The sequence below is a fragment of the Humulus lupulus genome, chromosome 4, assembly GCF_963169125.1.
Source record: "Humulus lupulus chromosome 4, drHumLupu1.1, whole genome shotgun sequence".
Taxonomy (NCBI): domain Eukaryota; kingdom Viridiplantae; phylum Streptophyta; class Magnoliopsida; order Rosales; family Cannabaceae; genus Humulus; species Humulus lupulus.
The window spans coordinates 83,495,633-83,508,053 of record NC_084796.1 but is presented as its reverse complement, the minus strand read 5'-3'; the positions used below and the strand labels follow the sequence as shown (position 1 = coordinate 83,508,053).

The following is a 12,421-nucleotide window of genomic DNA, read 5'->3' as shown; positions in this document are numbered from 1 at the left end:
TATTATTCATCCTTAGCACCAATTTGAGTCAAACAACAACCAAAAGCTTCATTTCCCACCATTTCCTCTTCTTTTAGCATTTAATTAACGATTCAAAGTAGCAACCTACAACAAAGACAAACAAAAGTGTAATCTTGCACAAAAAAAACATAAAGAATCAAGATTACCACAATAACATATTCTAAAATGACACTAAAATGGAGTTATTACCCTGCTCAATGGCACCTATAGACTTGAAGGAACTCAAGACCCAGCTACAGGAATTGTTGGACAAGTGGTTCATACAACCTAATAATTCACCATGGGGGGTACCACTTATGTTTGTGAAAAAGAAGGATGGAAGTATTAGAATGTGCATTGATTACCGAGAACTCAATAAGGTCTCGATTAAGAACAAATATCATTTGCCCAGGACAGATGACATCTTTGATCAACTGTAAGGGGCAGTCGTGTTTTCAAACATTGATCTGCGATCTGAGTAACATCAGCTAAAAGTGAAGGAATGAGACATTCCTAAAATAACTTTTAGAACTCGCTACTGACATTATGAGTTACTAGTGATGTTTTTTGGACTCACTAATGCCCCAGAAGCGTTCATGGACATGATTAACAAAGTGTTTGAGGACTACTTGTAGTGGTGTTTATAGACGACATCCTTATCTATTCAAAGACTAAGGAAGAGCATGAGGAGCACCTGAGGTTGACTCTCAACAGACTACAAGAGCATCAACTATATTCTGATTCTCTAAGTGTGAATTTTTGTTAGAACAAGTGGCGTTCTTAGGGCATATAATGTCCAAGAATTGAATAGCAGTGGATCCAGCAAAGATCGAGGCCATTAGAGACTGGCCCCAACCCTAGTATGCCTTAGAGGTTTGAAGCTTCTTAGGGTTATCGGGCTATTAGCAGAATTTTTTTGAGGGTTTTTCTAAGGTTGCCACACCCTTGACAAACTTAACCCGCAAACACCAAAAGGTCATGTGGATTAAGAAGTGCGAAGAAGGATTTAAAACTATGAAGGATAAGTTGATCTCTATACCTATCCTTTGTGTTCCCACTGAGGGGGAAGTTCATGGTGTATTGTGACACATCTAAGAGCCGTTTAGGTTGCGTGTTGATGTAGAATGGGAAGGTGGTGGCTAATGCCTCAAGGCAACTCTAGGACTATGAGTAGAGATATCCCAACCATGATCTTGAGTTAGCAGCAGTTGTGTTCGCACTGAAAATATGGTGACATCACCTTTATCAAGATAAGTGTGAAATTTACACTGATCACAAAAGTCTGAAGTACTTCTTCACTCAGAAAAAGCTGAATATGAGACAACCACGATGGTTGGAGTTAGTGAAGGACAATAATTGCGAGATTCAATACCACCAAGGCAAGGCCAACGTGGTGACTTATGCAATGAGTAGGCAAGGACATGGAAGTGTCTCAACTCTTAGCACAATTAAGATACCTCTACAAGAAGAGATTATTAACGTCGACATTGAGCTAGTAACAGGAGCCCTATGTCCAATGATGGATTGCTATGATATAAGGAAAGGATCTATGTGCCAAACAATGATGATATTAAGGAAAGTATTATGAAAAAGCTGCGTAAAACACTTTATTTCTTACATCAAGGGCCAACAAAGATGTACCAAGACCACAAACTGTTGTATTGGTGGCCTGGAATGAAGAATGATGTTGTTGAGTTTGTTGCCAGGTGTTTGACATGTCAGTAAGTTAAAGTAGAACACCGAAGGCCGACAGGGATACTTAGGACCACAAAATAGCATTTTTTGGTATGGAAATGGAAATGGGAAGACATGGCAAAGGATTTTGTGGTAGGATTAACTAGGACCACAAATTAGCATAATTCTGCTTCTGCCCATTTTCTACAAGTTAAGACAACCTACTTGGCGGATCAGTATGTGGAGTTGTATGTTAGCGAGATAGTGAGACTTCATTGGGTTCCAAAGTCGATTATTTCTGATCGAGGGTCAGTGTTCTCATAGAACTTTTGGAAGGGATTGCAGAAAGCTATGGGTAAAAAGTTGAAGTTCAGTACCACTTTTCATCCACATATCGATGGGAAATTTGAGAGGACTATTCAGATCCTAGGGTCGATGTCTACCCCTGATGGAGTTCTCCTATAACAATAGCTATCAGCCAACTATTGGGATGGCTCCCAATGAGATGCTATATGGACGCAAAATGTAGGTCTCCCTTGCACTGGGATGAGGTTGGGGAGAAACAGATTTTAGGCCCCGAGGTGGTTCGAGAAGCCAGTAAGGCAATTGAGAATATTAGCCAAAGGATGCTTACCAGTCAAAGTAGGAAAGAAATCTATGCGACCTTAAGAGAAGGGACATCGAGTTTTCAGTTGGCGAGTTTGTGTTCTTGAGAGTCTCGACAATGAAAGGTGCTATGCATTTTGGGAAGAAAGGGAAATTGACCCCAGCACTAGCTGAAACGCATAACGTCTTTCATATCTAGATGTTGCATAAGTATGTGTCAAATCCCACTCATTTTTAGAGTTATGAGCCATTACATCTGAAGCATGACCTGAGTGACAATGAGTAGCCAGAGCGTATCATCGAAAAGGTAATCGAGGAATTGAGATCCAAAAGGATTCCATTAGTTAAGGTCTAGTGGAAGAATATTAAGGGGAGGATGGCAACATGGGAGGTAGAGGAAGACATGAGAAAAAGACACCCTGAGTTATTTGGTAAGAAAGAATTTCAGGAAAAAATTCCTTTTAAGGAGGGTATATTGTAGCGCACCAAATTTTTATTTTACTTTATTAAACTGTGTGCTTTATTTTATTATTAATTGTTATTTGTTAGAATTTTTTTTTTAATTGTTTGAATTGCTTGGTAGAAATCATGTAAATTTAAATTTGTTAATTATTTTAATTTGTAAGTTCGTGAGTTTTGGTTGTGTGCACCAAGGTGCATGGTTAGTAGAGATGCATTTGATCACATGTATGTGTGCATGTGAATGGTTGCATGGTGAGCATCCATTAGTTTTCTTTGCATATTGTATTTTCTTTTTATTTATTTATTATTATTATAAAATGGAAAAATAAAAATAATATAAAGGGGTAAGTTATTAGTGGATTTGTACCTATCTTTGGAAGGTTGAAAAGTTTGGCAATGTAGTGTGAAAAGGCCATTTGTGGCCAAGTATAAAAAGTGAGTGAGTGATAGATGGTCAGTGAAGGAAAGGATTTGGTTTCCCTTAATGTGCTCCATCACTTGAATTGGGGAGAGGGAATTAAGGGAATGATTGAGCTTAATTTTGGGCAAGTGGATCAAGGGGGCTCGGCTAGGTTAAGAAGGGAAACAAGGACATCTTGAAGTCTCATTTGGTTATGGCTGTCGTTCCATAGAGAGAGAGAGATAGAGAGGAGAGAGCTTATGAGGCATAGAGACAGAAGGAGAAAGGGAAGAAGGTGATTCCAACTACGTTTGTGTTCTTGTTCTTCTTAGTGATTTAATCCTCTACTCAATTTTTGTTTTCATTTTCTTGTTGCTAAGTATTTTTGTTTCTTGGTTTTTGTTTAGTTTTCTTTCTTTGTGTGGCTTTGAAAAACCCTAGGAGGTAATTGAGATAATAGTGCCTTTATATTTTCCTTGATGTTGTTGTTGTGTTCTTTTGTTTTGAGTGGTCTTCATGGAAAAAACATGTTGATTTGCAATAGTTGTCTTGTATTATGGACATGTGTTATTGATACTCTTGTCCTTGTAAATGAATCCATGATTTTGAAGGGATATATGTTGAAGAGTATATTTCTGTTATATGGTCTTGACTTTTCGGCCAAGCGATAGGAATTTTTTCTATGTTATTTTTTTCTCCTTTTGTTATTTACTCCCACGATGTATATAAGAGCATGATATAATTTTAGTTGAAGCAATGATTCCATGTGAGTTGTTTTGCGGCAAACATAAAAAATGCATGCTGTGTTAAATGAGTGTGGGTAGAAACATGGCCCATGCACACGTGGGGTATTTATCTTGGGCATGTGTATTCTTATGTGATTTTAAAGATGAACGTTTGATTGTGATTATAGGCTCGTTGTGACGTATTTGCACTTTACTTTTGCTTGGACTTGAGGTATGGAAGTTAGTTAGAATTTTCTATGTATTATGCTATTAAAGGTATGATTTGTTATGTTGTAAGAAATAAAGTGCTATGGAAAGCATATGTTATGAAAATTGTAAATTTATGTTTTGAGATGTTATGATAAGTCAAGTGTTATGAAGTGTAAATTCTATGTTTTTCTTTAAACTGTGACACATGTGATTGTATGATGAATGAAATGAAAAAGGTTGCTAGCATTATGAACACGACACAAAAAATGACTTACTAAGGATATGATGTAACTCAAAGGCAGACGTGCCGAGGTTATTCAATGACTTGAGATCCTATTTAACTCATAGAGGAGGTCTTACAAGTTAATGCTTTTTGCTGGTTACCTGAAGATGTGACATGAAAAATAGGGGTGTCATGATCACAAAGAGTATAATTATGTGTTGATTGTGATGTATGACTATGATTACGATTATGATTATGATTTATGAGTATGAAGATGATGTGTTTTTCCCCAAGTTATGATATGAATATGTTCTTCTTGCGATTTCTTTGATATTGTTTCATTTGTTGTATTTCCTTACTGGGCTTTTAGATCACCCCTTACCTTTCCCCCTTTCTGCTAATCTATAGGGTTTCTCCTTGGCACGCAGAGTGATGTGAGGAGTTCCGACGTCTGATTATGTATGGCGTCGGGTGTCCTATGAATGAATAATGATCAAGTTGAGCGCCAAGAATAAAAGAACCTATGTTATGATTTTTTATTTCAATTACGTCAGTGGGACTTACAACTTTATTTCATTTATTAATATTGCATAAAGACACATTATTTTATTTTAACACTATTGGGCCCAAGTTGCATGTTTAATTAAGGCCCCACTAAGCTTTTCCTTAAAATGGTCTTTTTCTAATACTTGTGAGTTGATGTGTCTTGTCGAACAAGTGGGTAACTTCCTTCTTTACCCCACCGCTTAAGAAATTGTCCAAAATTTCTAACTTGTTATCTACTACAGTAGCATAAAACTCATATATACTCTATAATATGGTAATCCATATCGTGTTTCTTAGAATGCAGGTCTAGACTTCACTTATCTTTTTGTCCGGCAACAAGGGTCTAAGCCATCATTTATATTTATAGTCATTGAATTCTAAAATTTTCTACAATCCAAGAAGACACTACAACAATTTTGACTATATGTTACATTAAAATATAACATAAATGAAGAAGCGTTATTAATGTGTAAGTGAAAAAAAAAGGAGAATTAATTATTTTTTAACAAGTCGTCTATGTGTTAGGCGCCAAATGAAAAAGAAATAAGGCGCCATGTGAAACTTTTTGTCTAATCCCTCATCTGCTCTCATTGAATCCCTAAACCCTAAACTACCCAAACCAGCTCCCTAAATCAGTGTCGCCTCCTCTTCCTCTCTCTCTCACTTAGTTTCCTCAGCCCTCTCTCTCTCATGCGAGTCGCTGAAACGCACCATGACTGTGTCAGCTTCCCCGTCATTCTTTCCCTCTGATATCTCTCCCGCTGGACCTCTGTTTTTCTGTGAGGTATTTTGTTTTTGTTTTTTTAGCATTTAGATTTCAATTAATATCATATAATCAATGTAAATATATATATTCAATTTATTTGAGTCGAATGCCATTTCAATAGACACCAATTTCTCAGCCTAGAGAGAGAGAGAGAGCGAGAGAGGGAGTCGCACACAGATATGGCGGGTCAGATTGTTAAAGCGAGGAGGGATGGAGGCATGCATGACGTGCCTTCTTTGTAATAAGCTCTTGAGCGAAGCTACTACCATCTCTCTCTGCCTCCACATTAGTATGTTCCTTCTCTCGACTCTTTCTCTCGTCAATTCTTCTTTTCTCTCAAGTTTTTCGATGATTTTTGTGATCTGGGTTTGCTTTGTTTTTGCGTTTTGTGTGTCTGCGTTTTGCATTTTGTGTGATTTTTACGTTTTGTGTTTCGATCCCAAGAAATGGGTGAACTCGGCGTGTCAGACTCGGCACTCGGAGGACTCAGTCGATAACCATCTCGTCGATCTGGAGATGAGGCTCCAAATCGTATCTGAAGAGATCTCTGCCTCGCTAGAGGAGCAGAGCTCTGCTGCCCTACTTCGCGTGCCACGGGCCACCCGCGATGTGATCCGACTCCACAACGATGCGGTCTCACTACGCTCTGCCATCGCCGGAATCCTTCAGAAGCTCAAGAAGGTACCTACATGTTATGTCTGTTTCTGCTATGTTTCTTCTTTTTTCTGCAATTCGAATTTGGTTTTTTAACTTTATTTTTGGGTTCAATTCACTAGAAGACGTGAAGTATGGAAAATTTGGACAATATTAGGATGGCGGTGTCAGATTTACTGCATTTTATAAGTTAAGAAAGTATAATCTTTTAATTATGCTATCCCTTAATGCCAAATTTGAAGCTTAATATATTTCTCAATTGCTCAACTGAGTTTTTTCAATTTGCCTAAGTGAACGAGGGAAATTTGAGGAAGATTTTCTAATGCAAATTTTTCAATATTAGTTATTTTTTTTTGATATTTGAGAACTACGATTGTGTAGTTTGTGCTACCTTTTGAGCTCAATCTCTTGGCAATGAGTTAATAGATTTTTGGAATAAATTACAAGAAGGCAGGGCACCCTTTTGGTTAAAACGTCTCGTTTTTGCTTTTTCTGCTTAAAAATAAATGTAGATATTATGAATAGATTATTGCTAATGTGAACAATGGAATTACGTTGAGTTATATGCATGGATATACGCACACATAACTGAAATAGTTGCCTAAATATATATATTCTGCTTTGCAATATGTTGTAGAGCATTACTATAAATTATATTAGCAGGTTCACATTGATATACCCACGTTTCAGTACATTTACTGATGTAATTGGTTTATATAATTTACATGGGTAGACAGTTGTTGCGGGCTTAGTTTTGTTTATATGGTTTGAGATTTTAGCTTCTCACTTGATACATATGTATAACAATACTCTTCTCTTCAAACAATTGGTTTTAATATGCAGGCTGAAGGATCATCAGCTGAATCTATAGCTGCTCTGGCCAAAGTTGATACTGTTAAGCAGAGAATGGAAGCTGCTTATGAGACATTGCAGGTGGGTATTTGATCATAGAAGTTATAATCAGTGTAGTATTGGAAAATGTTGATGTTGCATTTGATTTACTCATTGATGGATCAACTGGATGCTGCTGGGTTAACTCAATTAAGTTCAACTGTGGAAGATGTTTTTGCCAGTGGTGATCTTCCAAGGGCTGCAGAAACCTTAGCCAACATGAGTCATTGCTTGTCTGCTGTTGGGGAGGTAATATTTTTCTATAAATTGTTTTAACATTATACTCTACATTTGATTTTATAATTTTTGATGATTTTTACTTGATATTTTATTTTTTGTTTTGCTCATTTTAGGTTGCTGAATTTGCTAATGTGAGAAAGCAACTCGTGGTCCTAGAGGATAGGCTAGATGCAATGGTGCAGCCACGTTTAACAGATGCATTATCCAGCCGGAAGGTCACCAAATTTCTTACAGCACTTGTTTTGCCTATGGCTTGCTTTCTGTTCAATTTATCTCCTATTAATTCCTTTTAGTACATACCATACGCAACTTCAATAACTTACATCTATTATCATCCTACAGATAGACATTGCTCAAAATTTGCGGGGTATTCTCATTCGAATTGGAAGATTCAAATCACTGGAGCTACATTACACAAAAGTTCACCTAAAGCCCATAAAACAGCTCTGGGAAGATTTCGATTTAAAACACCGTGCTATTAAGCTTGCAAATGAGAAGACTGAAGCTGAAAGGCTGTCAAGCCATGAGTTTCAATCAAGCTCTTCGACAATTTCATTCGCAAGTTGGTTGCCAAGCTTCTATGATGAGTTGATTCTTTATCTTGAGCAAGAGTGGAAGTGGTAAATTCTTCTGACTATATATTTTTTTAAGCACCGAGGAACATCTTGTTGATTCAAAGAAGCTATCACTGAATGTAAGCACTGAGCTTAAACTGTCATCTACAGGTGTATGGTTGCTTCTCCTGAGGATTATAAAACTCTTGTACCAAAGCTACTGATCCAAACAATGGAAACTATTGGAGCAAGCTTTATTTCACGTATCAACCTTTCAATTGGAGAAGTTGTTCCTAAAACAAGAGCTTTGGGAAAAGGTTTGTACGGACTTGTTTTTATGGTGCTTTTAAATTTTGCAGGCATTTAATATTATATGATATCTTTCAATTGGACAAGCTTTAAGTCATGCAATTTTATTTTTGGCAATTTATAAATTATCCTATCAATGTGTTTCTTTTTATTCAGGTTTATTAGATATTATGTCTGGTGACATGCCAAAGGGAATTAAGATTAGGAAACATTTAGAGGCATTGATTGAGTTACACAACGTGACACAGACTTTTGCTAGAAATATTCAGCATTCCTTTTCAGATTTTGATCTTCGAGTTCTAATGGATACATTGAAGGCAGTGTACTCTCCCTTTGAATCATTTAAACAAAGGTAAGCAATCATAAACTTTTTTGCACTTCCACATTCTTCTAAAATATCTAATTTTTTTTTTGAAAACTTTTTTCTGTTATTTTTTCTTCGTTATATACTAGATTCTGTAAATGCTATGTTCATTTTTTGATTAATGATTGAATATGTATATAAGGTATGGACAGATGGAGCGGGCCATCCTTTCTTCTGAAATTGCTGGGGTGGATCTCAGGGGAGCTGTTACTCGTGGTGTGGGTGCCCAGGGGATTGAACTCAGTGAAACAGTTCGCAGAATGGAGGAATCTATTCCCCATATCATTGAACTTCTTGAGGCAGCTGTAGAAAGGTGTATCAACTTTACTGGTGGTTCTAAGGTAGATGAACTAATTCTTGCTCTTGATGACATAATGTTACAATATATCTCTGCTTTAGAAGAGATACTAAGATCATTAAGAGTGGTCTGTGGAGTAGACCATGATGGTGTTGGTTCAAAGAAAGAGATGGGATGAGACAAGAGAGATGGCAACACTACACGAAAAGTTGAATTGATTTCAAATGATGAGGAATGGTCCATTGTTCAAGGGGCTTTGCACATCCTCACAGTTTCAGACTGTTTAACTAGCAGGTCCTCTATTTTTGAAGCTTCCTTGAGAGCTACTCTTGCTAGATTAAGCACGACTTTGTCTCTGTCAGTATTTGGTTCAAGTGTGGACCAAAGCCCATCACATGTTGGTGATGACAGTAATGGAGAAGCATCTGTGGGTGGAAGGGCTGCCTTGGATGTGGCAGCAGTGCGGCTTGTTGACATTCCTAAGAAGTCCTGGAAGCTCTTTAACCTTTTAAGTCAGGTACATGATACCAATATTTCAATTTCAGAGGCATATTAGTTTTTAATGACTGAAAAAAGATTTTGTCGCATTCCTTGCTGGAACTTCTTGTGGGGTAAGGAGATGATGCTCACAAGTTTTACCTTTTGTTATGCAGTCTAAAGATCCCAGGTTTCATGCACTTCCTTTGGCATCTCAAAGAGTCACAGCATTTGCTGACACAGTAAATGAACTTGTATATCTGAATTATTCATTAGTATGGAAATTTTTGAATCTGAATTATTCATTAGTATTTTTATTGTTTTCTGTTCTGTATATCTAATCTATTTAGTCTCTATTGATCTTGCTCCTCTTAGTATAGTATATTTATTTATATGATAGATGTTTTTGATCTGAATGTGTTATACTCTCATGTTACTCGACGTTATGGTGAATATCTGGCCATTTAACTTGCAAGACTGAAGCTTTTTTAGTTGTTGCGTTATGAGCTTAGGCCTCCCACCAAGCAATTTAGTGCAGTTTTTGATCCCTTGAAGCACACCACAACACCCTCCCTTTTTCTTTCTCTCTGCCTCAGCCCTCAGGCGACAAGCAAGAACAAGGGCCCAGATGTGGTTCTCTTTTTTTCTCTATCTTCCTCTCCATGCGTGTCTCATTCTCAAGTGAAGTTTTATTTTTAGCTATATATATATAACTAATTAACCTTAGTTTTTTAACATAAATTTCAATGTTAAGGTCTACCAATTGAATGATGATGGAAAATGGGATGATCAAGGTTGGGCATGTCACTCTTGACAATTTGGAGGTTTGTTCTTTTCCTTGATCCATTCTTATGCACATTTAGTGTTACAAAATTTTACAAAGTTTTTTGGTGGTTGCTATATATTGTTTGTATTATGACTGAATGTGAATATCATTTAGTCATTATTACACAACGAAGAGAAGAGCTTGGTTTTTTTTTTTTTGTGATGGCATTACTTTTGCATTTTGTTAGTGCATATGGAATTTTTTTCTTTTTGAAAGCAAGAAGGTATTTTTTGAAAACATCTTTGGTGCATTTTGCTACTGGTTTAGTGGCTTAGAATATTTATTTTTCTATTGGCTTTGGTGTATTTTGTTACTGGTTTGTGTTGTTTTTTTACTGCCTACATATTGTAGAATTGAACATTCACAGAATAAGTGAAAATAAATGCTAACATATACGTAATAATAAGTTTCTTCTTTCATTTGTAAGGAGACTCGTACAACTAGAAAGAAAAGTAGATGAAAAGCAGTCGAAAGGCATAACTGAGTTGTAACATTGTGTCAAATGTAGGATTTGTAGGAAATTTCTGAGGTAATCAAACTATACCTACATAAGCCTTCTTTCTTCCAGCCACTGCTTAAATGGTATAACTTTATCATTTTCGTCCTTCCACTCATTAGCCACCACAGTTGCTATGCGGTTTGCTGAAACTTTTGCGCTTGCAAGTTCTCGCTCTAGAGTCCTTTTTTCCTCCTGAATTTTTTACTCAAATGAGGTTAGCATACCATAATTGTCAAAAAGACAACAAGTAAATTTATCTAGACTCACATTCAATTCTTCTATCTATCATTTGTAATCGTGAATAGCATTGACTGCAACTCCTCTAGCTAGAACAACCTCCTCGAGTTCTTGAATGGTTTGGCTAAGCTTTTCCAGCTGATAAAGTTATAATTAGGTAATTAACTTTTTTTATGTACTCTTTTAGTTTACTATAACTTTAAGTTGAAGCATTAATTATTTAAATTTTTTTGTAGCTAAGCAAATGGACTCACAACAAAGACAAGTGCACAAAGGATGATGAATTGAAGGATGGAGCAAGTTTCGTTTACTTTTGTGTATCTTGTAATGTTTCTATTTTCATTTTTGAAGTAAAAATTGTTCACGATTATAAAACTTTATTATGTTATGCTTTCAAACTTAAGTTAGAACTAAGATCTCATGAAGTAGACACATTCATGGTTTGAATTAGTTATTGTTTAATGTAATACTTATGGTTTATCAATCTATTGAGAATTACATTTTATGATTAATTTTGAATTTTTTTTTATCAAAATACAATAATGAAAATCTTTTAATTAAAAAAAAACCATATGAGTATACTTATCAAAATAAAATTTAAAATTTTATTACTATATGTTATGATTTAAAAACATATTATAAGCGTAAAAAATCGTTATGGTTTATATAATATAACAAACTAAAAATGTTATCAAAATAATCAAATGTAACAGTTGAAAAGTATTATGAAAAAAGTATAAGATTAAGCTTCAAATTTATAACCAAAAACTCAATCTATATGTTATTATTTGAATATTATAGCACCTAAAAATGTGTTATTGAATAGTTTAAGATAACACAGAACATAACATTCAAATACTGTTATAGAAAACACTGGACTTTTAATAACAGGGGCTATGTTATCATTTTCAGAAGTGTTATCAATAGTCCCGGTTAGCAGTTTTTAAGTGTTATGAATACTGTTTTTTCTTGTAGTGAGATAGTCTTAAATCTATTATAGATCCTATCCAAATCTGTAGTCCGTACAGCTTAAATAATATTCCTATGTTTACAATTCTGAGATCAATCCATTGCGATTTTCTTTCTTGCAAAAGTAGCGAACATTATTCCATAAATCATTCCATCCTCATCGCTAACAAATATTGTTACCTTGAATCCTTTGGATAAATTCTTACACCACTTCCATATTGATCTTACTTTCATGCTTCCTTGAGTAGTAACATCCCTACTTGTTACTCAAAATGAAATTTCTCCCACACTGGTATTTCCTCTTTTGTAACGATTCTAAAATATCTTCACGTCCATGTAATGATCCAACTATTTCTAAGACCTTGGACCATTAAACTACTAGACATAGCTACTATTTTTGAGAAAACATACATATGAAATAATCATAACTTTATTAAAACCCCAAAATAAATATTGTATCAATAACATAAAAGGATAAAATAAAATGTGAT

At 35.5% G+C, this 12,421-nt stretch overlaps 1 pseudogene; it reads left to right on the top strand.

The window, feature by feature from the left end:
- Positions 1 to 5,416: 5,416 nt before the first annotated feature.
- Positions 5,417 to 10,073, top strand: LOC133829059 (conserved oligomeric Golgi complex subunit 7-like; annotated as a pseudogene).
- Positions 10,074 to 12,421: the final 2,348 nt, after the last annotated feature.